This window comes from Podarcis filfolensis (assembly GCF_964270895.1).
Source record: "Podarcis filfolensis genome assembly, chromosome: 6".
NCBI lineage: Eukaryota > Metazoa > Chordata > Lepidosauria > Squamata > Lacertidae > Podarcis > Podarcis filfolensis.
In genome coordinates, this window is record NC_139609.1 from 26,437,020 (window position 1) to 26,464,258 (window position 27,239).

Genomic DNA, 27,239 nt, shown 5'->3' on the forward strand with positions numbered 1-27,239 from the left:
TAGTCATCCTGGCCACATGACCCAGAAGCTGTCTGAAGACAAACGCCGGCTCCCTCGGCCCATAGAGCGAGATGAGCGCCGCAACCCCAGAGTCGGTCACGACTGGACATAATGGTCAGGCGTACGTTTACCTTTACCTTTAATCTTTGATTTTATTGTACACTGCTTTGGTAGCTTTCAGATATGGACCCGTTTATAATGCTTCAAATAAATTAAACAACAAAACAACAGCAATATGCCCAGGAGCTACATTTAAAGCAGGCTTCACCTTTCTCTTAGCATGAATTGGCATAGACACAATATTATTATTATTATTATTATTATTATTAGCAAAAAATTATGGTGTCCAAGAACAGTGTTATCTGAGCAGCTTATAATGATAAAAATAATATGCTTCCACTATTACTGTTACTTGGAGCTGGACCTTTTAGTGTGGCTGCCCCTGTTTTGTGGAATAGCATTCTTGTCAGGTGCACACTGTCAGCACTTTCCAGAAATAATTCAAGTCGTTTTTGTTCTGACACACTTTCCCAGCAGGAACCGCCCTGAGATCTTTGGATGAAGGGTGGTATATAAATTTAAGAAATAACTAGTAAACATAGCTGGGTCTTTGCCATGAGTGTCTATTTTGCATGGTTTTAATTTTATTTGTTTTTGTGTGTTTTTAGTTGCCTTTGTTCTCATTCAGCTTGAGACGGTGATATTGAAGGCAATCAATATATCAATAATAATAATAATAATAATAATAATAATAATAATAATAATAATAATGCCTAGAGAGGGAAATTTAAGAGAACACTAATTCTAGAGAGACTATTTCAATTATTTTAGTTTTTCAAATAGATGGCGTTCCCATTCGCCTGGTATGACAGATCAAAATATTTATTGAATTTTTCCTAATGGAGACGAATGGGTGACTTGGCAGGAGACTGTGACAGAAATTAGGTGGGTTTCTAAAGTCTGGTCAGCCAAACCAGACTGGTTCCATCTTGTCTACAGCCCCAAAGCCCCATTTGCAAGTAGCCTGTTAGTTACTATGTTTGTTTAAATTACTTTGTGTAAAAGGGTTTGAAAGCAGAAGCTTCAAATCCTCCCACTGGCCCATTTCTGCATGTTGCTACCTGATGATACCTCAGCCCTTCAGACAACCTACCCAATTCCTGTCTGCTTACCCTGAGGGATACAAAGCATTCCTATAGATTTCCTTAACCCTACTTAGGCTGCAATACTGTGCCCACATACCTGTGAGTAAGCCTCATTGAAATCAAAGGCACTAACACTGGAGTAGCTGTTTATAGGATGACACTGTTAATTCAAAATGGCTGCTATTGATTTTTAAAGATGGCTGCCTCCTTTGCTGCTTACCGGGGGCCGCCATTTTCATGGTGAGCAGTTGACTATCTACGTGCTTTTACAGAGTGGGCAGATTGTTGCTAATTTTATTTGAGAGATCGAGTGTTAAACAACCCTCCAAAGAAAAGGTAGTTAATAAAGAAGCCTTGTAAGGAGGAGAGGATGACACAGTATGTCATTCCACACAACTCTATTTTTTAATCCTAAAATACTAGGAAAACATGTTTCACCTCTCAATCTTTCAAACTATAAGAATGTCTTGCAATGAAGCAAGCATGCTTTATTTGAAGGTTCAAAAGGCATCTCCTGCTATTGTGGGGGTACATGTGAGTGGAAATCAAAGATTAACACTGCAGTCTTACAGATGTCTAATCAGAGATAACCCCCATGAGTTCAGTGGGACTAAGTCTCAAGTCAGCTTGCTGGAGAATCAGTGAGATAACTCAAAGAAGCAAAGGGCTGTGGTGATTTCACGAAGGTTTTCCTTAAATTACAATACATTCCGCATCGATTTCCTGAAGTTTTGCTCAAATCACTGTTTCTCCTGAATCCTGGCAGCACATCTTTCATTTATCTCATACATGAAAGCCTTTCAAGCTTCTGACCACATTCTAATCAAATACAGACACATATATTAATTTCTGAGTATGATTCGGTTACACTTGCATGTCCAGACTTGCTCAATAGTTAAGGATCTTCTACATTTTCTTTTTTACATTTTTTCCCAACTTAATTTCTAAATGAAAATTTTGTGGGCTTTGATTTTGGTTTGGTTTTTCTAAGAAACACCCAACAATACCTCTGGCATGGTGTGCCTTTATTGTATCACACTGTAAGGCATATTTTTATATATATATAAACTCATTGGGCTGTTCTATGTACCAAATAAAAAATTTAAAAAATAGGAAGCTATACTTGGCAGATTTTCAGCCACTTCAAATCCTACAAGCTCAACGCATCTGCATTTCTATGTCATTGTATGCAGTTTCTGATAAGGTGTCTGGTCTAATCCAAAGTTCGGCAGTCATTACCTTTAGCAAGCCCACTTCCTCGCCATTCAAAATCATAACCAGCTGGAAAGAAATCAATGCTCTGAATGAACCTCAAAACTTCGATCAAACTGAACTTTCTGGTCAAAGCACCCACTAGACTTAATTGGAGAAGCATAATATGTCAGGAGAATAGCACAGCCCATTTTCCTGAGTCAAACTGAAGAGCCAATATTTATCTTTTGTTGCAGAGCAGTATGCAGGAGTTCTAAACAGAAATGAAGAAATCACAGAATAAAATTAAAAGATCAATGCCAATCGATTTTGGCATCCCCTACCTTCCTACAAATAAAATGCTTTAAAAATGAAGCAAAACGCCGTCTTCCCAATTTGATAAGCATTATTCCTTAAAACAAGGAGGGTCAGCTGGTGCCATAGACCAGATCCAGCCCTCAAGTCAATTTTATCCACTGATCCTGCTAAATTTAATTGAAATGTGCTAAGTTCAGCTCATATGTGACAGGGGAGAAAGGAATCTTACATATTTCTGTTTCTACCTCATCCATATTCTGCACAGAATATGTCACCAATTTGCTTCTGGGGGGATCTATCAAGGGAATGAATTTAATTTTCACCCACCCCCTGAAAAACCTCAAAACATCCCAATTCATGTACTGTGAAGTAGCAATGGGGAGAGAACTTTGATTCAATTCACAATCAAAAGAGAATCTGCCTAATTCTCATTTTCTGAAACAATATGCAAACTGAGTCACATCCCTCCTTCAAAATTAGTATTTTTGCGATGCAGTTTTCCAGCAACATAATGCTTACAAAGGTGCATATATTGTGGTAAAGTGTGCCCCTAAATGCATACATTGATGAAAATAACATATAAAATGCCCTAGGTTCAGGGGAAATATTTTGCATACAAAAATGTGTATATTAGAAGTTCACCCTAAGATGCTGATGAATTTTCATGGGAACTTTTTTAAAAAAAGACCTAAAACTGATGGAGAAATATGAAGAACTGAAGACTCGGAAATGAGAAACAGAGAGAAAATGAAACTGACAGATTTGCCCATTCTTAGCGTGAAGCCCTTATTGTGGATAATTCCAGCTTCATTATGCAGCTTGACCATCTACAAAGATTTGATATTTACAGTCTATGGAGAAGAGAGAGTAGCTCCTAAAAATACAGAAGCTGTCTTTCTATGTTCTTCAGCTTACTGCGACAATTGTTGATTCTACTGACTCTCTCACACAAACACCAGTTCTAATTCCATTAGAAGGCAACCACCCTGTCAATCTGACAAAAGGAACCCACTTCGGCAAAGAGAGCTACATGGGACAAAGTGGTGAATCCATTTCTGCAGTGGAGATCCCACCACCCTTTAAAAAAACAAAACCCACCCAACTGAGTAATCTTTGTTTCCAGTTTCTAAATGATGTACTTTGTAAATGATACCTAGAAGCATCCATGTCTGCCATGGGAAACCTGCCTAAATCTAAAAAGAAAAGTTACTTAAACCTCTTCGCAAGCAATCCCCCACTTAGGAGTTGCAGACACCCCTCCCAGTTTAACAATGGGTAAGAAGATTCATTGGAAAGCTCATGGGCTGGAAGGATTGCCTCCCCTGTGGTTTGCCCACATGCTCACTTACCCTTCACTGGTTTGGAGAATGCCTATCACAGCTTTCTCTCCTTGATCAATCAAAATTATGCATGAAAAGTAGACCAGGAAATGTCACCAATGTGTTTCGATCAACTGCCGTGTAGTCCGCCTCCTGGTTTGAGAACCAAGGGCCTAAAATGGTGATGACAAGCGGTGTTTCGTTTTTGCTTATGCACTGGAAATGCCAGACTTTATGTATACATTTTAATTTGGATGATTGGCAAGGGCAATGGGAATCAAGGTTCTCTTGATACCTCTCTCACTGATCTCCTATCTCCCCAATATCGTATTAGCCCCCACCTCCAAATACATATGACTTCTGTACTTTCCATTTGCACTATGAATTGATTTGCATGTAACACGATGCCACAATATGACATAATGTAAACGTATGGGTATGAGGATTCCCAGAGAAGAAATCATGGCTGCTGTGCTTCTCCCTGAGTCTGAGTCCTCCTGTGCTGATGTGAACGAAGCCATGGTTTCTCTTAGTGTATAGTCCTAACCCAAGCTCATGGTTTGTCTCCAATAGAGCTATAAATGCAAGGGCAAACCTTGGTCACAGAGTGAGACAAACTATGGCAATGTGTTCAGACAACATACAAAGACAAACCATGGTTTAACTGACGGCAGCACAGCAGAAGTAAGACCAGAGGAGAAGCAAAGTGGCTGTGATCTCTCCAGGAACCCAAACACTCATGTTACCTGTGAACTAGTTCAATCTCTGCATAAAGGTAAAGGGTAAAGGGACCCCTGACCATTAGGTCCAGTTGTAGCCGAATCTGGGGTTGCGGCACTCATCTCGCTTTATTGGCCGAGGGAGCCAGCGTACAGCTTCCGGGTCATGCAGCCAGCATGACTAAGCTGCTTCTGGCAAACCAGAGCAGTGCACGGAAACGCCGTTTACCTTCCCACTGGAGTGGTACCTATTTATCTACTTGCCCTTTGATGTGCTTTCGAACTGCTAGGTTGGCAGGAGCAGGGTACCGAGCAACGGGACCTCACCCCGTCGTGGGGATTTGAACCACCGACCTTCTGATTGACAAGTCCTAGGCTCTGTGGTTTAACCCACAGCACCACCCGTGTCCCAAATATCCACTGGTAATTTCAAGCATCGTAGGAATGAACAGTATATTGGAGGCGAGAGTTGGGCAAGGTTTTATATGTCAGTCAAACCACCCTTCCCCCATTTGCTAACACATATTTAATTCTAATCTCCCCAAAAATGGTCCAGGAGAAAGATTTTAAACTCAGCTAAAGCCATAATGCAACTGTGAAGCGAGAAGAAAACCCTTTTACAAAATCCAGCATGCTTTTTAAGACAACAAAGGAAATTTAGTACTTGGGTATTTTCTAAGGTTAAGAGCAAAGAGAATAAAATCCTTCTTAGCCTCACTGTGCATATCATAAGGAATCAATTGGCCAAAAGGATTTTTTCCCCCTCCATAAATAACAAGAACAAAAGATAGAGAAACGCTCCTCCAATCCCTTTGTGGGCTCTCATTGACTACTATTGCTGTGGACAAAACAGTGTGTAACAGCCAACACCTGAATAAAACAGCAGGTGCTAAACTGTATAATTTTAGATTTAAAGAAAGCTTGTTCCACATTGTAGCTAAGGACATCATACTGCTGCTACATGTGCTTAGTATAATTCTGTGATCATTCATTTTCCTTTAAAATATAATTAGGCTACATTACCATTTTAGATTCCAAAATATGATGCATTATTTGAAACACTGGCTAGTTACAGTGCGCTTATCTGCTGACATTCAACTTTTCTTTTTTTCTTTTTTTAAGCCCTCTTCCTCTAATGTAATGTCAGTAATGCATTTTTGAAATACAGATTTTCCACCAAGGAACTATCTTGATAAAAAAAGGAAAGAGAAAGGAAGATGTGGTCCTTATAAAGACATTACTCTCTGTTAATGTAAAATGAGTCACTGAAATTCTACATTTTCTATGCAAACATTCATACATGATGCAATGCTGTGCTCTCCATCTGTGGATTTTATGGACAGACTGTCCATTTAAATTCCATTTGGCTCTATACATTATTGTATTTCCCACTAGAAAAGTCCATTTCCCTCGTCAAACGGCAATATAGATTCCCCCCCCCCTACTTCTATGGGCTTGATTTGGCCTCAACAGGGTGAACAAATTCTGTGAATATTATTTTTTAAATCTTGCTAAAAGGATGGCTAAATTTACCAAGGGAGATCATGAATCAGCATCTTTTCAATACACAGAGGAAACACAGTTACAGGATTTCAATAGTTACGCCAGATCAACTCTTAACTAGTGTATGTTGCATTTTCTTTTTAGAGAGAGAGAAATAAATTAATACAGAGTGGAGTGGCGGTGGGGAGGGTGGCAAATAAACATTTGCTGCCAATTAGTTTTGGAGCAGATACAGAAGATGGAAATGGTTTTGTACAGTCTGCCTGAGAGAGATTCACTGTGAAATAATTCTCTCCCCCTTTTTCAAAGCTCAATATGAACCTGGTTTCTCTCTCTCTAATGGCACAAAATATCAGAAATAGCCGAGTCATTTTGATCTCATGGAAAGATATTGTACCGGGGGGGGGGGGTGTCTCCAAAATTAGATATCTCTCTTTTATAGGACTCTTGCTCTTTTCCTCCATGTTTCTTAGCTGATTGACTGTACTAATTTTTTCCCAAATAGTGTGTGTGTGTGTGTGTGTGTGTGTAATATACAGGTTTTCATGGGGAGAAAATCTACCTACTAGATTGCGCTCACTTTTCAGCAGCCGGGAGCATTGTTCCCATTGGAAATCTGACTTCCCCACTTTAAAGCCATCCTACAGATCCTCCCACTCCAATACTCTCTAAGAACGAGCAAGCTGCAGTTAAACTAGCAGCAAAATTTATGATTAACTCATTGATGCATTTTATTTTATTTTATGCTCATTAGAACTTGGTGATATAGATGTAGCCTTATGGAGTTTCTTTAAACCACTATCTGCACCCCGCCCTCGGCTGCATTTATGGTTTTCTGTACCCACCCACAGTGTCTCCTTTAATTGGAGACTTTTAACAACTCAATTCCTGATCCTGGAAGCAAATTTCTTGCTTAGTTCTCAGCGACTATGAGCTTTCTCCCTTTTATTGGACTTCATATACACAATCATATTAGGTCCCTATGACCTTAGCAGCAACCGTTAGGCACTCAAAAGTGTCCTGCTCTCTTAATTACCTTTCTCCCTTGCTGACAATTATGCCTGAAATCCTCCAAACACCAACATGGTGGGGCCTCCACTCTCTTTTCCTACAGACACTTCCCCAAAACTCTTCTCTTCAGAGAAGTCTTCAGTTTAAACCCTTAAACCCCACCTCCCAAATGGAAGCAAACCTAGCAGCATTTGCACATCATCATGTGGACAGCATCATTATATAGTTTAAAACACTATGTGGCACTCGGCTTTGTTGTATCTTGGTGGAGTCCGGAGTTTTGTGTTGCTATTATGTCTAGCTGTCTGAGTGCCATGCAGTTTCATGCTTTAAAGTTTTAAACCCACAGATTTTCAATGAAAGGAAGAAAATTGTAGAGTTCTCTGCCCTAGGAACCAACAGCTTTAATAATCCGACAGTGTCGCCTAAATCAAAAGCAAGATCTGGTTGCTTCCACTGAGCTTGAAAGCTTTACAAGGGGAAGGAATTGTGCCGGTACATTCATTCCTTTATGCCAGCCTTTCTCAACCTGTAGGTCCCCAGATGTTGTTGAACTACAACTCCCATCACCCCTAGCTAGCAAGGCCAGAGCTCAGGGATGATGGGAGTTGTAGTCCAACAACATCTGGGAACCCACAGGTTGAGAACCACTGCTTTATGCCATGGGGTAAGAAGCCAATGATGTTTATGAATTCTTAACCTTCGCTGAAGAGGTCCATACACACAATGGTGAGTATGGTCTGGCCAAGATGAATGCTCATCTGACCCCCAAAAGGAATGTGTTTTGAGATGTGTCCTACTTTAAGGTGACAGTCTTCTACTTGAAGGTCTGTTGGGGAGGAGTCCTCTTTTCGGAAAGCTGTCTGATCCAAATCTAGTTTAAAGATAAAGAATCCTAAGAAGGGAGAGCAAGGGCCATTAAGGAGCCCCTCAACTGACAGTCCTTGGACATCATATATATATTATTAGCATATGCCAATTGTTAGGCAGATCTGTGTTCCCTCTTTTGATGGTGCATCTCCTCTCTTTTGGCAATACCTATGCAACCATCCTAACCAAAGAGCTTAGTAGGCAGGAGAAACTGCTGAGTCGTTTGTTAGGGCTGTGCATGAATTATGAACAGGGTGAATTCTGTGAGCTGGCTGATGAAAAGAGATTTGTACTTGGAATTCTTCAGAGTCCTTTCTGAAAGAGTGGAAGCCCTTCACAAAGTCATAGAGAATAAGAGAAAGCAAGGCAGTCTGAGTTGATCAAAGCCCAGACCAGGGAACACAGAAAACTTGTGAGCGACTGGGAAGAGGTAACTAACCTGTGCTCCACAAAACACCAGAAACCATCATAGCAGCCATTTTGAAAAGGATAGTCCTGACAGAAGCCACAGAGAAGGAAGCCTTTAAAAAGAAGTCCATACATTTTTAAAGCATCCTGCAGCAAAAAGTCCTACCCTTTCAGACTGCATGCAGAAGATGTAGAAAGACTCATCGATTAGAAGGCTTTGTCTGGCTCAAGGAGCACACTGCAGTGCCGTAGTTCAGTGGTACAGCATCACTTTTGCAGCTAGAAGGTCTCAGGTTCAATCCTCAGCATCTCTAAGTAACATCTCTCTGTCTGAAACCATGAATCGCCACAGCCAATCACTGTAGGCAAAACTGTACTAGATGGACCATTGGTTTGAGCTGCTTTAAGGCAGCTTCCTAAGTTTCTTCCAGGTGATATTCAAAGCAGACATTTTGCTATCATGTGTCATATCCAGATTGCCCCGAAAGCAAAACAACAGAGGCAGACAACAATTTAGGTACCACATTTTATGAAGACATTGTCCCTCCTTAGAGAATAAAGTTAACTATTTATTTCAAAGTCGGCTCAGGAGCAGTTTTTGTTCACTGTATATGTGCTACAAGCTCCTAAGCTGGATAATAGCATCAGTTATGGAGAAGTTCCAAGACTGAAGTTTGGAGATAATGGTCTACTACAGTGGTTTTCAACCAGTGCGCCGTGACACCCTGGGGTGCCTTGAATGATGGTCAAGGGTGCTGCCGGCAACACAGGCCTCTGACCCTCTTTCCTTCCCTCCCTTCTCTGATGCCCTCTCAGGTCTCTGCTTCCCAAAGGCTTGAATGGCTGTTTGTTGCAGGTGAATGGTGCCTCTGGGGCTGGCCAGGGGGTGCTTCCCAGGCACTGCAAGGAGGCACCTCTTTTTGGGGTGGCAGTGGCTCAGAGACCAGGGGCAGCAGCAGTGGCTTTGCAGGGGACTCCCAAGAGAGGGGAGAGGAGAGGAGGCTGAGGGAACACTCCACAAGAGAGGGTGTTTGAAAAGGGGTGAGGGGCTGCCGGCTCTGCAGGTAAGGGGTGACATAACTGGGCTCCTTTGCCCTCCAGGAGTGCCGCAGAAAGAATGTAGTTGGTCAAGGGAGCCGTGGACCCAAAATGGTTGAAAACCTCTGGTCTACTAAGAGGTAATCCTGCAGAAAAGCAACCCACGGCATCCCCATTTCCTTATTCCATAAGGTGTGTGGAGGTGGGAAGGATGAACAAACATGACATCATTAAAGAAATTACCAACTTTACATCATTTACCAATGGTTCCAGACATCAAGAAATGAGGGGAATGTAAATCTGTGTAGATCTTTTAAAAAGTAATGAAGTTGTAGTGGGGGGGGGGGAGCACTTCCAACCGGTCTTTTCTCAAAAGTGGTAAGATTTTCCAAATCTTTTCCTTTGACAAACCAGAGTGCTAAATTGACTATGTTTATCACACCCTCTGGGAGACTTTGCTTTCAATGCCTGCCATTTGGAATCAAAAGTGCTTCAAGATTCTTTCAAAGGAAGATGACAGAACTCCTCAGAGACGTAAAAGGAGTAATTGTCTTCTTGACTGACATCTTAATTCATGGCACACCAGTGAGAAGCATGACAAAATGTTGACCATTGGCTTGAAAAGGATCCATGAATCTGGACTCAAGGTAAATGAGAAGCATGTTATTCATAAAGATGAAATAGAGTATTTAGAACACTACCCATGCAGGATGGGACAAAAGCAAACCCAGAGAAGGGTTCATAGCAGACATCCTACCATAAAACCTCACAATTCAAGTAGATGCTTACAAGTTAGGTGAACGTGTGGTGCCCACCTCTTTATCAACATCTGAAAACAGGCTTAATCAGATACAAGTAGCCATTGATGTAGTTTCAGACCTTCAAGAAGTCTCACATGACATCAGATGAGGATAGGCTTCTCAGTGTTTCAGAGATTACTAGAAACTGTGCTGACTATGGACAACTGAGTGAACTGACAGGCCTAACAACAAAAAGGAACTGTATTGTTACACCATAAATTATCAGGAAAGAAATAACAGACCATCTAGGTCTAATCAAATGCTACAAGTAAGCCAAGTAGACAGTCTGGTGGTCTGGTGATAGAAATGACACAACAAGGAAAATCTTATCCTGTGAATACTGCAGAAGAATTAGGTCAGCACCATGGGAAGAACCATTATCACAATATCCTTATCCAATAGACTTTGGAAAAGGCTAGTGGCTGACCTGTATGGATTGAGAGATTGACACAATTGTCATGGACCACAGTTTTATATGTCCAGAGATGCTTCCTGTGCCTGATATTACCTGTCACAGCAATGTTGCACAACTGTTCACATGATGCATGTGACCAACACTGCAGTCCAGTCTGCCATACAGAATCCTAGTCGTTCCATACATCTTACACCTTTAATCATATTACCACTATCCCCTGCTACTGTCAAGCAAATGGTGAGGCAGAGGAAACAGTACAGACTGCAAATCAAATCTCTAGACAATCACCCGTATATTGCAGTTTTAAGGTGCAGGTCAGCACCACTGGTGGCTACTGGATAAAGCACAGAAGAATTGTCAATAAGGAGAAAAATCTGACCACCAATTTCAGCCACAGAGAAGGATCTGGGGACTGTCACAACTTCATTTTTCTAATTTAGGAGTGGTTATGAATGAGAACAACCACATTTAGAGTCAGAAGGAAGAGTCTTTGTCAAATCTGATGGCAAACTCCGGCTACTGTACACAGAACAAATGAAATACCCTGTTTCTTGCGCCCACATGTGGAATGCTTAAAAGAATCTGACAGTTTCCTATTCCAAAAAAGGTGCAGTTGCCAAATGCCCAAGAAGTACCTGAAACCCCCCGAGGACTTCTGGGTTAGCGCCTCCGGTAATGGCTGAATTCCTCTGATTGGGAGGAATTTGCTTCGTGGAAATTAGGGTCTGGCCGCCACGGCGAAGGCAGGGACCCACAAAAAATCACAGGCGGGAGAAGCCTGTGAACGTGGGATTCGGCTGGCACCTTTTGCACCTCCCCTACTCGCGGGGAAACCCAGTTTCGGGGATCCGGAGCGACGTGGGGTGAGTGGCGTGGTGCTTCGAATTGACTGCTTCTTTCACAGAGTGAAGCCGCATTGCTGTTGCCGGAGAACGCTGACTTTTTCCTGTGGACAATTTGATATTAAAACAACTACCCGTGAGTAGAACGGAAAATTGGATTTCTAAACGTCTTAATTTGGCACCGAAACGGGGAGGTTTCAAACAGGAAGTCCGCCTTCCCCTTTTGTAAATAGACTGAAGCAAAGAGTCTGCAAGCTAAAGTCTTGGAAAGCCTTCCGTAAAGGATTAAACTTCCATCGGCTAAAATCATCAAACCCCCCTTGGAAGCAGGAGAAGAGGGGGGAAATTTTGGAACGTGTAAGCCTGCAGGAGAGAGTGAAGAAAGTCAAATTACCACCGCTCTGAACCTGGAAACGGGCTGCTAGTAAGACTGACGTTTTGGAAATGCTCATTGACTGTGAATAGAAAATTTGTTGACAGCTAGTTAAATAAGAGAAATACATTGTTTCCATTGTCTCCTTCTGCGTTTAAAAAGGAGTAAAAGTAACTGAAAATTGAAACTAACTTTATTGCTTAACTGTGCTTAAAAGGATTGAAACAAATAGAAATTGTTTCCCCCTAGAGGAAGCCTTTGAAATTGTTACATGAGCTGAGCTGGGGGAATTTCCAGCTGCAAGATAAAAAACTGTGAGAATCTGGGATTGACCTTGGAGCGTTAAGAATGTTGACAGAAGAAGCCTTAGTGGTTGCATTATGTAAGATAAATGATTCACTGGAACAGCTCCATAAGAAGACGGATGCGATGACTATAAAAATTGATAACTTGGAACAAAAAGTGACTAATTTGGGACAAAAAGTGAATATTAATACAGAAACTATTCAGGAATCGATACAGGGATCTACTTTGATATGGCAAATTGTGGAGAAGGCGGGGGAGAAAGTTGTTGTTGTTGAACCTAAAGTAGCACAAGTGGAGAGGGAGAGAGCCCCAGCCTTACAGATGCAATTTGATGACTATAAGTTGATGCTTTTTATGATTGAATTTAGAGAAAGTCAGATTTTGAGGATTGGAGCCCCGCTTGGACTGGAGAAGGAAAGTTGGATAGATCCCTTCATGCAGGGATTTACTGACCTTTGGGACCTGGACTTGGGTCAGGAGGAGAGTGGAGTTGTGGGGACCGCCAGATTTGGAGGAACTTTGAAATACGTCCTGAAATATCTTTTGAATCTTAGTTTTAACTATGGAGATTTGGCTGACTTGTCGAGAAGGAATAAAAACATTGCTAGGTGGGAATTTCCCTGAGATCTACTCTTCAGCATCAAAGGAAGGAAAATAAGAACAAGATCAGGAGAAGACAAAGTAAAGTGCATGTATAAATATGAAGAAGACTTGCAGAAGGGACTTGGAAAAGAGTTAAGAGCCTCGGACAGAAGATCACCAGGTTGATGGACTATATGGAATTGACGGAAAGGACTGGCAGAATCCGAGACCAGGGAGAAGAGACGGTGGAAGAATATTGGAAAAAGTTTAAAGTCTATATATGGAAATAATGTAAAATTAATGAGTGTTAGAAAAATGTTGGAATGGAATTATATGGCTTTAGTAGAAATGTTATAAGGAATTAAACATAAATAAGTATTATAGTATTAATGGAAAATAAGGTTAAAATATGTTAAGATAACCATATGACAGAAAATAGAGAAAGATGGAAAGGATTTGCTGAAATAATTAATAGAAATGGAATACAAAAAGGGAGGTGAGAGGTCGATGAAACAAGGGAATGAAAGATAGGGCATTGAGATGGTATGATGTGTGTTTTTTGAATTGTTTTTGCTCTTGTTTTGTTTAATGTGTTAATGTTGTGTTGTGTATTGTTTATATATTGTACTGTATTGTTTTTTCTTTCTTTTGCTTTTGCTTTTTTTCTTTTCTTTTCTCCTTTTTGTAAGGTTTAAAAGTAATAAATATTATTTTTTTTAAAAAAAGAAGTACCCGAAACCCCAAATTAATCTATTGAGATGCTACCTGAGCCATCTTTCAAGACTAACAGCAATGCTACTACTCAGATCATTGCTCAGTCCAGCCAAGATATTCAGAAACCTCCAGAATTTAGAGATGAGTGGCTGAACCCCTGAATTACCAGATATTTCAGCGGTGCTGATTTACTGTATTGTTTATTTAAACAAAAGGTTGGCGAAGGTGGTGGATAGTGTCATTATACAGCTTAGTCACTAGGTGGCTCTGGACTTAGCTATAGTTGGGTGGAGTCAGGTGTTCCCTGTTACTTTTATGTTCTTGTTTAAGACAAACAGAAGTTCTTAACCAGCTTTCTGACTGGTGTCCTCCCTGAGCCTTCCAAGAACATTATCCTGAGCTATCTGTACTCTGTCTTACAGGTCATCTGAGAGAACTATTTTTCATACATTACTCTGTAAAGTGCAATTTCCCATAATTTCTTCTACTGCATTAATATGGATAACTGATTTTGAACATGGGACAAACTCATACCAAAGGAGAAACTTGGGTTTGCTGGTGAGTACTGTATACATTTAGCAAGGGAGATGTGGCCAATGTTGGCTCCCCACCGAACATACCTATATGATACACCCTTTTATTGAACTCAGGCTGAACATTTTAATCTTAAGTATACATCTAAAAAGAAATTACCTGTGCAGAGACATTTCTTTGAAAGGCCTGGGAAGCATCACAACAACTAAAGGCTTACATATATGGAAAAGCTTTGCTGGGAACATATGGAATGCATGCTGAATTCAGAAATGTGTGGTGATCGAAATATAGCGGTCCTTCCATAATTGAGTTTCAAATATATCCTGGTAGTTAGCAACAGCTCTCAGTGTCTCTAATTCCAGGCTATTTTGAATATTGTGTTTACAATTCTAGTTCTCAAGGATTCTTTGAACAGTTCTTATCTGTATTCAAAGCTAGCAGTACTGAAGGATGGTTAAGTAATGAAACAATTACTTCACAGACTTGCGGATACACGCATTCTTTGTACTAAGATTGATCTTGTTGGTACTCATGCATTTAAATATTTGAATTTGTTTTGGTGGACATACGAGGGTCAATATATAAATTAAAAGAGCACATTGGTGTCATTCTAATATTTCGCTTGGTTTTACAATGTAGAACCTAATCTTAGACATACTGACGCGGAAACTAGTCCCACTAAATTTAGTGGAGTTTACTCTCAAAAAAATGTACACTGATTTGCAGCCACTATGTTATAATAAAGGACATGCATGCAGCCTTTAAAAATGCAAAGGTGCGGATTGATGCGTGCTCATTGTAAGTTTCTTTGCTATTTTTTCTTGCAGCACAGTAAACAATGCAAATGTGCAAGGAGTTGGTTTCTGTTCCTTTTTTTCTAAATAAAAGCTTTGCCAGCATCAGGAACATGAGAAGTTTATTACAGGAATGGTTTTGATACAAAATCTGCACATGAACATTTGGTGCAAACTAAAATCCCTTTCGAAATCAATGGGAAGTGTTGCTGGATGTAGAAGGGAAGCTGGATTGGCCCCCAAGGAAAACACGGCTTCTGTGCCAAAGCTGTATTGCTAAGCTGCATATACAAGCTGTTGTTTATGACAAATCTGCACTCAACGTGTGTAGGCTATTGAATACCGATTATGGTCTGATCTTGCAGCCTTTGCTGAGGTCAGTGAGAACTGTGCCTAAATCAAGACTGCAAAAACAGAAGTTAAGTGTAAAGAGCCAGGAGCAATATGCTCTTTAATATATTTCCTAAATATGGTTCTTTTTAAAAATTGCACTCGCATTGCAGTCCACCACTGATAAAGGTAAAGGGACCCCTGACCATTAGGTCCAGTCGTAACCCACTCTGGGGTTGCGGCGCTCATCTCGCTTTATTGGCCGAGGGAGCCGGCGTACAGCTTAGTCATGTGGCCAGCATGACTAAGCCGCTTCTGGCGATCCAAAGCAGCGCACGGAAATGCCGTTTACCTTCCCGCTGGAGTGGTACCTATTTATCTACTTGCACTTTGACGTGCTTTCGAACTGCTAGGTTGGCAGGAGCAGGGACTGAGCAACGGGAGCTCACCCTGTCACAGGGATTTGAACTGCCGACCTTCTGATCGGCAAGTCCTAGGCTCTGTGGTTTAACCCACAGTGCCACTCCACCACTGATAGAGGGTGGCTAAACCAACAGAATTTGACTTAAGATTGTTTTATCCCATTGACGCTAGTGAGGCTAGCACACCTTAAAGGCAAATACTTTAGGTTTCATTTTGAACTGCCAATCATACTGAAGAGTAGAGGAAGAACTTTAAGGCCAGAACACGTACGTGGAGCCCAGATATGTGGCCCTCCAGATGTTGCTGAACTTCAATTCCCATCAGCCCCATCAAGAATGTCCTGCAGCTAGGGATGATGGGATTTGCAGTTCAGCAACATCTGAAGGGCCAGGCATCCCTCCCACATTATGTGGCCTGTCCTCCTAATGAGAAGACCTAGCCGGAACATTTTCTTTTCTTGGATTACACTGAGAAATTGGGTCTAGTTTCCTTACAGAGAGCAATTTATGCCTGGAAATTCTTCCCGCACAATGGCTTCCTTTATGGCCATGCAGTTTAAACAGGATTGCCAAGACTTAAACACCTGAAACTTTAGAGAAAGAGTAATGTGAAGCCTTCTTGAGGGGAGAATCATATATTGTGTGTATGTGAGGTCAGGGCACACACAATGTTTAGACAGAACTGCTTAGCGCTGGCAGGAACTAAGGCTTCAGCAATGAGTAGCATATGTACTTAGCGGATATTAGATAAGGAAGGCCATAATTATATGTAGGAATTTTCTGCAATTGTGCAAATGTGCATCATTAGAGTGACGTCACTATAACCACACTGGTGTTTAAAGCTATTCATGTATGTAGGTTGTGTCTATGTGATATGCATACACACATATTTGGGGAGGGGGTGAAATTCCATGCAACTAATTAAACACGTACTTTTCCGTCAACCATTGATTTACACCATATTTTTTATTGACCCATAAATATATATTTAATAGTACTTATTTAAAGTGCAATGTGATGCTATGCATGCTTACTCAAAAGTAAACCCATTGTGTTCAATTGGGCTTACGCCCAAGACAGTAAACATAAGATTTCAGTTTAAGGTTGCCATTCTACACTCACTTACCTGGGAGTAAGCCCCACTGAACTCACTGGATCTAAGCAGGCAAGTATAGGGTCGCATGGCTAGAGATATGCTTATCAAAGCATCAAAAAATGCATGTGGTAACAAAAGAGGACACATAAATCAGTGGAATGATTTTTTAAAACTCTCAGTTTTAGTTAAATGTCCAGACTTGTGTGAAATCTTGGCTTTTGATTTTATTTTTTAAAAAATGAGTAGTTATAACGAAAATTTCAGGCATAAGAGTAATTATGATGATGTAATACTTTGCCATGTTTAAATATAGCAACCAAAACTATAGATTGCTTAAAAGGAAAGGTGTACTCTTCTGGCTATATATTCAATTTTATTTTTCTGTGAAACAAATATATATACATTAGGGTTTTTATAGGGAAATGCTGTACTGGGAAGAAACAATCCTTTATTTTATCACTATCTTAAACAAGTTGCAAAATTGGGGCCTCATTCACTAATCATGACGTCTTTCAATTCATTTTACTCTAAACCCCTTGATTTCTATGGGACCATTCCTGCTAAAATGATCTAAGAATGCTTCCACTGTATCTGACCATTCTGAATTACAGTGGTACCTCGGGTTACATACACTTCAGGTTACATATGCTTCAGGTTACATATGCTTCAGGCTACAGACTCCGCTAACCCAGAAATCGTGCTTCAGGTTAAGAACTTTGCTTCAGGATGAGAACAGAAATCGTGCGGCGGTGGCACGGCAGCAGCGGGAGGCCCCATTAGCTAAATTGGTGCTTCAGGTTAAGAACAGTTTCAGGTTAAGAACGGACCTCCAGGACAAATTAAGTATGTAACCAGAGGTACCACTGTATTTTCTGTTGGAGTAGCCCACGAACCAATGGGCAAGATTCACTGAGTAGACCTGGAACTCAGCTATGAACTAATCGTCCATACCTTACTTTACAGGTTTGTTTCAGTAGAATAAGTACTCCACCTAGCATCCTAAGCTGTTTGATAGACAGAGGTGTACTTAGGGTCCATTGTGCCCTTGGCTAGGAGATGTATCGGTGCCCCACAGCCCCTTGCAGGAAAAAAAATTACTTTTCCGCAATAACCACATTAGAAATTACTACATTTTACTTGACCCAAGTAATCAAATTGTCCCCAGTGCGGACGAGGTGAGGAGGAAGAATGCATTTGCACACATTTGTGCTGCAATGTGAAAAGGACGGGAAGCTTCTCCTGTGTTTGATATTGCCACAACAACAGTGGTGTGTTGCGACACAAATATATGTCACACACTCCTTAGTCTGATAGGTGATTTTTTTGTATGTGTGCCCTACCCCAGAGCCTGAACCCACTGGAGGGGGTGGGGTTTCCAACACCTAGGCACGCGTCTGAAGAGAAAATATTGATCAAGCTTACGGAATATTTGTCCCTTCAAATGTTGTAGGACTTAAGACTCTCATCATCGGCCATGCTGGGAGGGGATAATGGGAGTTGGAGAACCAACAACATATGGAGGTTCATTAACCTTGACATAAATGGATGACATGGTGGTGATGATGGAGAGATGCATACTCAGCTTTCAGGCTCAGGACAACTAAATGCTATTATTATTATTATTATTATTATTATTATTATTATTATTATTCTGCCCATCTGACTGGGTTGCCGCAGCCACACAGGGCAGCTCCCAACAGGATATTAAAAACACAATAAAACATCAAACATTAAAAACTTCCCTACACAGGGCTGCCTTCAGATGTCTTCTAAAAGATGTGCAATTCTTTATCTCCTTGACATCTGAAGGGAGGGTGTTGTGCAGGGAAGGCACCACTACCAAGAAGGCCCTCTGCCTAGTTTCCTGTAACCTCACTTCTCGCAGTGAGGCCCTCGTAGCTGGATCTCAGTGTCTAGGCTGAACGATGGGGGTGCAGACGCCCCTTCAGGTATACTGGGCCGAGGCCATTTAGGGTTCTCAAGGTTAGCACCAACACTTGTTGAACACTTTCAACATGATAAATTGGGGGAGCAATTTGTGCCCAGCTCAGAGTACGTGGCATCCTCAGTAGGACAGGATTTTTCACTTTGCAGTGTGTGGAGCTTGCTGCTCTTGCAGGTTTTATTAAATGTCTGTTTGCTTGATAGAGTGCTCTGGCATGGGACTCCCTGGCTTCCCTTGTTCTCCAATATTATTACTTGGTTGATAACAGGCTGCTCTCTAGAGGTGGGTAGGTACAGGCAAGTAGATTTCCACACAAATGTGTGTGTTTGTTTCTATTTAGCCACAGAAGCTCCAGCCTCGATTCGGGGAGGTAGAGAAGTTTGCCTGCAGCCTTGTGGAAGATGCTGGGACACAGCTTCCTATGGGATATACCAGCCCCTTCTTTGAACGCTTAAAGGTAAAGGGATCCCTGACCATTAGGTCCAGTCGTGACCAACTCTGGAGTTGCGGCGCTCATCTCGCTTTATTGGCCGAGGGAGCTGGTGTACAGCTTCTGGGTCATGTGGCCAGCATGACTAAGCCACTTCTGGCGAACCAGAGCAGCACACGGAAACGCCGTTTGCCTTCCTGCCCGATTGGTAACTATTTATCTACTTGCACTTTGACATGCTTTCAAACTGCTAGGTTGGCAGGAGCTGGGACCAAACAACGGAAGCTCACCCCGTTGCGGGAATTCAAACCGCCGACCTTCTGTGGTCCCAGGCTCTGTGGTTTAACCCACAGCGCCACCCGCGTCCCTCTTTGAATGCTTAGTTTCCATTAATCATAGGAGTGAAGTAAATATCTCCCCAATGCAGATCATAGGGTACACATGCCCTTACTAATCCCTGCTTCCAATGTTCTGGGCCATACAAATATTCGCTTAAATGTCTGCCCTGCATCTAGCATTTATTTTTAGTTTTTAAGAATTAGAGTTACATAATTAACTTTTAGTGCAACCCATTAGACTACTTGTGTTTCGGTTTTTGCTGTTTCACAGTGTGGTGTCCCTCCTCTAGGCTCTTAACTCCCACCTCATTAAACACACACACACCATGCTGGGCTCTGGGCATGAGCAAATGCAACACTGACCTTTAAAGCCCTAAACAGCCTCAGCCCTATATACCTGAATGAGCATCTCCACTGCCATCGTTCAGCCCGCACACTGAGGTCCAGCTCCGAGGGCCTTCTAGTGGTTCCCTCACTGGGAGATGTGAAGCTACAGGGAACCTTCTCGGTAGTGGCGCCCGCCCTGTGGAACACCCTCCCATCAGATGTCAAGGAAATAAACAACTATCTGATTTTTAGAAGACATCTGAAGGCAGCTCTGTATAGGGAAGTTTTTAATGTATGATGTTTTGTTGTGTTTTTAATATTCTGTTGGGAGCTGCTGAGAGTGGCTGAGGCAACCCAGTCAGATGGGCAGCATATAAATAATAAATAATAAATTATTATTATTATTACTACTACTACTACTAGACAAGGGCACTGAGGGGAGTCAGTTCCTCACTCACCTATCAGCAGCTGACTTACGCCTCTTTCTAACCTGCCTTACAGGGTTGTTGTAAGGAACAATGAGATATTATAAATCATAAACGCCTTTCATACCCTTGCAGGGGGTGGGGGTGGAAATGATTACAAAGGCTTTTCAGGCTCCTTGTATTTCTAGGATTCTATGAACCTTGCTGTTTCCTTAAAATTGTATCTGGATGCCAGATCCCAGAAGCAGCTAGGCCATTTGCTAAGGGTATATATTATACAAGGCCACTGGGAATGTAATTCTAGCTGCTTTTGCACCATCTAGCATTTGTCAACATTATATATTTCTGAAGAAGGCCATATACATCGGCTATTATTAGCCCCACAATGCAGCAATCTCTAAAATGCTAGATGAAGGGAGAAAGAAACCCATGGTCATCAAAATGTTAATTTAGATGACAACAAAAGAGCACAAAGAGTACAGGCATTAAAAATGCATCAGCCCCTATCATTAAGACATTTTATATATATATATATATATATATATATATATATATATATATATATATATATTCATTCCACCAGCTAATCATATTAAACAAGGAAACCATAGAAATACAAGTTTAAATAGATGTTTACCTAACTTATATACTAATGGCTGAAACACTTCAACCCCACAAGATACACAGCGACACCATAAAGCAAATAATTATTGTATATTCCGTCTCATTTTTGTGTTGAACTTGATACCCAGGTAGTGTTTTTGACACCAGAAAGAGGATGTGTACAGAGGCTTGTAATACAAATAAGAATCTTTCAGATCCTGACTCATTTTCTCTTCAGCCTCCCATTTGCTATGTTGTTCTCCTACTGACTGAGGATTTTAGGCTGCTACCTGTACTTAGCTAACAGGCAGTGCCATGGAACTTAAAGCCTGCAAACCTAACCCCATTTACCAGGGGGCAAACTACACTGAATTCCGCAGGATTTACTTCTGAGTAAGCATACATAGGATTGCACTATAGGACACTGATCTGGGTTAACATTGCCAACGAGCTTCTTAAACCGTAAAAGAAAGCTTTGATTTTTTAAATATATATCTTAGAGTTTTAAATGATTCTGACAAGAATAACATTAAAATGAATAAGAGTTAAATGCAAAAAGGCTGACACAATCATAATAGGATTCATAAAGGAAATATAAATTTATCTTCAAAAATATACAAGCAATGTTTCCTTTTCTACCACATTCTTTCTGATGGGGGAGAAGAGGGAAGAGGAAAAATCATGTTCAGGAACATCGTTAGGTTGTTAAAAATGTATTTTAGGGAAGAAGACAGATCTGGCTACAGAAACCTGGGGAGAAATGAAATTCTTCGGGTAAAGAATCTCTTTGAAATGATGATGGAAGAGGCTAACATGGCTACTACTGGGTCCCCCTCCCCAAAAAATGAAATGCAATTTGGCCCACCCTTCATTAGGTATGCACTGAGTGTAGCGAAAGCTTGCACCCTATTTTATGAAATTTTGGTTGTTCTACTAAAGGTTTTGTCCTAACCTAATTTGGACTGGAATTATTTCATGTCGTTTATGTGAGCTATAACTGCAGCCACAAGAAGCCACTGCTGGGCTCTCTTATGCCAGCACTGACCTTTCTCTCCTTGGGTGCACTTGAAAAATACCCTTTACTCTGCCCTTTAGTTTATTTCTATTTGCCTCGAATATTGCTCTGTATTCTTATGCATGCTCGTTGGTTTCAATATTGCATTGTTTATGTTGTCCGAATCATTCCAACCACGCCTTGGTAAACTGCCTTAGAATCACTTGGTGAAGCACGTTTAAGAGACATTTAAATCAAACGAATAACCAGCTCCCTTTAGTAGTATAAAAGTGCGCCGCTGACATACATGTGGAACAAAAGTCCAAAAGAGATGCTCCGCTTTCATGCTAGAATGAGGGAAGTCTCTTGCAGAGCTTAAGGGGAGAGGTGGGTACTGTGTCCCAATACGAGGCCCTGCTAACAGGGCTACAAATTCTCCATCTCAGCATCCACCATTGCCTGGCTACTGGGCTGTTCAGGGTGTGGTCTACATTCCCTCTTCCCACATAATATATGTGCTGATCCTTCCTGCTCAAAGAACTCCAGCTGGAGAAAGTGAATTAAACGGAACACGAAAATTTGATTTGGAGAATAAGCACATCTGGCTTTCAGACTGAGATAACTAAGTGCTTACGGCAACAGTCTAACAAAGCAGAATCTCCGACTGTATTTTATATACATTACTTTGTATGTCGGTTTATCACAACGCTGAATGAGTTCAGTGCTTTCCAGCTGTAGCCAAGCCTAAGTGCAGGTCTAAGTGCATCTGCTCAGATTTCTCCCTTGCTCGTGTTTTGCTTGTTTTTTTGTCTCTGTCTCTCTTCTCCTTCCTTTCTCATTAATGTCTCCACCACTGTCAGGATTTAGATTGGAAACATCTTGAGCACAGGGACCTTGATATAACAGTTGTAATATATAAATAATGCCACCGGCAGTAGTAACAACAGCAGCAGCAATAATAATAATAATCTTATTTGTTGGTGTTCTTTTGTTTGTTTGTCTGTCTGTCTGTTAGTCACCTCATGATTCTCTGCAACTGAAGTGAGGTATATATATTTTAAATCAACAATTCCTAAATAAACTACCAAAGGCCCATCTAGTCCAGCATTCTGTCTTTGACAGCAGCAAGCCGCTGGAAGGCTCACAAACTGGTTATGATGGCAATAGCGTTCGCCTCTTGTTTGCTCCACTGTGCCCCATCAGTTAGCCAGAGGTAGACTGCTTTTGGCTCTGGAGGTTCCATTCTCAGTGGGACTTTACACACATCTTCCCCGAGATATCCCTCCATAATCTGCTCTTATGCTAAAATGAACTCTTACGATAAACATTGGCTCTGCACTTTGCAAACATGATCTTGTTTCTCTGCCCGCTTTCCTCTGCACAATTATCTCCATGCAGGAATAACATCATTGTGAAGTGGCCCTTAGCTATGATGACTAACAGCCATATCCATGAATTTGTCTAATCCTCTTAAGAAGCCATCTATACTAATGGCCATGACTTAATTATGACCGGAAATCTTTGGGGATAGGAAAAAATAGGAGAAAGACACACCCAACACCTTCTTTTTCCAGAGTCACTACATTGCTTTTTAAGTATGTACCCTACATAGCTGCCCAGCGTGAACAGTTGAAAGCTTTCCCCCATCTGAATTTGGAAACTCTAACATCCTTCCTCGCTCCTCACCTGCCACCCTAATAAAGGATAACTCTGGGCTTCTGGACTGACAAATGGAAAATAACGAATTGTTGCTCCAAGGCTGCCTAATTTACTGTGTTCCACAAGGCGACCATGCTTTTACTTCTTTTTAAAAAAATAAAAATCTATCTCTGTGTGTTTTTGTGCAGGCTTTTGAATTCTAAGCCACCAAAACGCAATCGTCAGGTTTTTTCGGTGTGACACTCAAGTTTGTTGCTGCTGCTTTTACGCCCATTGCTTGGTGTGAATCGCCTAGCAGACATTTCAATTGCGCTTTTTGAATACGTTGCCACTGCGTGGACCTGGGGGTTAATAAGCAGGATGTCGTTCAATCAATCAAGATGTAAGATCAATATAGGGGAGAAGAGGAAAGGAGAACACACGAGCGCACACACACGATTTGGGAAGAGCCGCCCTATTGAAGAAGGCGTCTCTAAGCAATAGGAGGGACTCTCGCCAAATGGGGCGCCACTGGAAAGAGAAAGCGCCAGTCCCCATTGGAGGCCTTGCCCCTTCCACGCTCCCCTCTCCAACTCCACCCTTGTTGCTGGAATGTTCGGCAGCTCCAACATTCGGCAGGGAAATTGGAAATTTCGAGTACTCTCACTTTTCTGATTCTTGTACGCGCTTTGAATTTCACCTAACCATTTCTTGGATTAACTCCGTTACGCCTTTGACCCCTTTCGTCATGTGGGCAGGATTTTTAAAGGGCTTTTGTGAATTATTATTATTTTTAATTAGAGAAGAACAAAGATCTCCTAAATCCTACCAACCTCTTTATTTTCGCCCCCGCACTGTAAAAAACAAATCATGCTGTTGAAAGCAATGCTGGTGCTTTTTTCTTTTGCGCACCCCATCCAGAAATTTCCTTCTCCTTTTCCTGTTCTAATGCGGCACAGCCGAATGGAAACTTGGGTGTGGCCAGGAATGGGGAAGAAGAATGCTGTTAAGATGGAAGCAGTTCTTCCCCATCACTCACGATTTCAAAACCCGGGTGTTTCCTCCCTGACTCCTGACAAAAGGAATGTGTATTCTTCGGGGCAGGGATTTGTTTTGCTTTGCTAATATTGACCCTTAAGGGGCCGTCTACACACTTATGGAACCATCACTATCTCCCAACAACCCACACATATGGACCACTGACCAGAGGAATCGACGACTTAGGAGAAGGGCCTTGGCTTAGCCTCTGCCACACACAGATCAGCGAGTTCAAAAATCCACCAATCATTTCTCCAAGCGGATGGGGTGCCTATAATAAACAGCGGCTGCCCTCCCATGCCCCCACAAGGATCAGGTGGGCAAATAAAGAAGAGAGGAGTGAATTAAGCAATTATACAACAGATTTTAAAAAAAATATGCAGAAGGAATCCTAGCAGCTTTCGCTGCAAGAAACGATGAGAAAGGAGGCCCATACTAGCAGTAGTAACTAAAACGTTTGGACAGAGACATCCTTTTGTGAAGTTTATCCTGGTCGTTTCTCACTGATCGACCTTTTAGCCCATCCCCGTCCTCTCTCTTTGCTCACACACAAACACACATCTAAGGCACCACGTATCTAACGACGGGCCACCATCAACGTCCCGGGCTGTAATCCTAAAACCACGGCTACTCAAAGTCCTGTTTAATTCAGTGGGGTTTACTCCCTGGCAAACCGGGTTAGGATTGCAGCCGAATGAGTGCTCAGGATGCTCTCAGACTCTGGTGTATTTGGGCTGCAAAAGCCAAACCCGGCTAGGCTAGTCTTCTAGAATGGGGTCAGTCGTCCGTTGAATCCCAAGGGTCAGAGGAGAAGGAGGAGGGGCGTTCTTGCTGTCGCCTGGTTTTATTACATATCCCCCTCCCCCACCACCAATGGGGTTTGCTTTGGACAAGGCAGCCTTCGGGCAGTAGTAACAACTGACTGCGAAAGAAGGGCAATTTACCCAGGCGGTAGAGAGAGACGGGCTACTTGGAACCGGGGAGGAAAGGAAGAGCGCAGCAAGAGCTCTAGTGTGGCTCGGAAAGAACTTAGACGAAGAGTCCCTTCGACAGCGTTGCTCTACTCCACTTGGTTGTCCCACAATGAGAGGACAACCAGCAAATTATGGATCGGATGTGGGAAGCAAGCAAGGGACAGGATTGAACCCAGAGGTGAATGTGCCACTTAAGCCTCTCCACACTGGCACAACCACCATACTACGTAGTATGTTTTCTATTGCCAGACCACGAGTTAAATTTAATAGCTGCTGGGGCGAAGAATTGCGGACAAAGGGATCTGGAACAAATAAACAACCCCCACTTTCTCAACCACACCAGGGCATATTCCTATTGCTCTGGACTAATTACTCCCTCTCCCAAATTGGACTCCCCCGAATTACTTATGGGGGAATCGTCATCCCCACAAGATAAGTTACGTCAAAAGAGAGGGAGACCAAACGGACATCACTAGGGACTGGATTGTATTTTGACCATAGAACTGAAAGGAGAGCAGGCGCTCTTTCTTCAAGTCTGTATCTCTCTCTGGTTAGATAATCACGTTCCTCTCCCGCGTAATAAGAGAAGCGAGTCCAGAGCTGTGATTTAAAATGGTAGTCGCTAGTGGAGGGTGGGTGGGTGGTAAAATGCTAACTCAGGGTGTGGTAGCTCGTCCCAGACTCTGCTTCCTATTTTTCCTGCAGGAAAGCGATGGACCCAGATCCTCCTCTTTTACAATAGGGGAGGCCACATGCCCTACTTTGGGAAAATTTCTCTCTACTGCCTCGGCCTTGGGTGCAAAGTAATAATAATAATTGTAATTATTATATATAGAGAGAGAGATATACACCCCGCCTTAGGCCTGCGGGAAGCGGCTCCCTATTGCATCAGTCGGGCACTCGTTAGGGTCACCGCAACCTTCCTACAGAACCAGGGCGTGGGAAGTCCAAAAGAATCTCTGCCCCGGCCTGTCTACACAGAGGCACTGCGGGAGGACTTCTCGATCAAAATGCCGCAATGTTGCGCACCCTACTATCCTAAATAAACTGAAACTCCGGATTGTGCGCGCGTGAAGTGTATAAAAATGACACTATATATATATAATTGCTATTGTGGAAAGCTTGGGTCTTCTTCATCCCTGTTCCGTGGAGCTGACCAAGGTAGCTAGTAGCAAGGATTGAAGCAACTCTCTAAGGCTGCAGTTTTATACACATACAGAACTCAGTGAGATGCGCAATCGGATCCTATGCCGGTTTTAAAGGGCTCTTTCGAGTCTAGGATCTCGGCCAGACTTCCAAGAAAACAGTTCAAAGATCGAGCTGTAATCCCATGCATTAGGATCGCTAGAGACTAAGGCTGTCCCTCTGTGCACAGTTGGCTGCCAGTTGGCCTGCTGAATAAGGTCGGATTTGCTTCTCAGTAAACACGCGTTAAAGCCAATGGGGTTGACATCCGAGTCAACGTGTTTAGGACCGCATCGCAAGAGACAAGAGAGAAGGAACGGGTGACACTCCTACCCCACCTCCCTGGAGCGAGAAACCAAGCGTCCAGGGCTAAACCGAATTAAACCTGTCGCTACTCCCTCAGGTTTTGTTTTCTTCCCACCGAGCACGCAGCCCTTGTCCAAAAACGCAATAGAACCGGGCCAGGCAAAAGCGGGAAGCAAAGCTGGATACCAATGTACAAATTGTATTTGAACACCCAATCCGCTAGTCCTCCTTGAGATTTACTCCCAACTCCACCTTTGGGCAAACACACAAAGCCACTTCTTTCCATCCTGACAAACCACCGCCGCC

The 27,239-nt window shown here is 42.1% G+C and overlaps 1 protein-coding gene and 1 long non-coding RNA gene across 8 annotated transcripts in view; one reads left to right on the forward strand and one right to left on the reverse strand.

Annotated features, from left to right (window-relative positions):
- Positions 1 to 27,239, reverse strand: part of LOC310765590 (uncharacterized protein) — an 84,500-nt gene that overhangs the window by 50,984 nt on the left and 6,277 nt on the right. The window lies entirely within an intron of this gene.
- Positions 1 to 27,239, forward strand: part of LOC310765611 — a 377,156-nt gene that overhangs the window by 11,569 nt on the left and 338,348 nt on the right. The gene's annotated exons all lie outside the window — the stretch shown is intronic.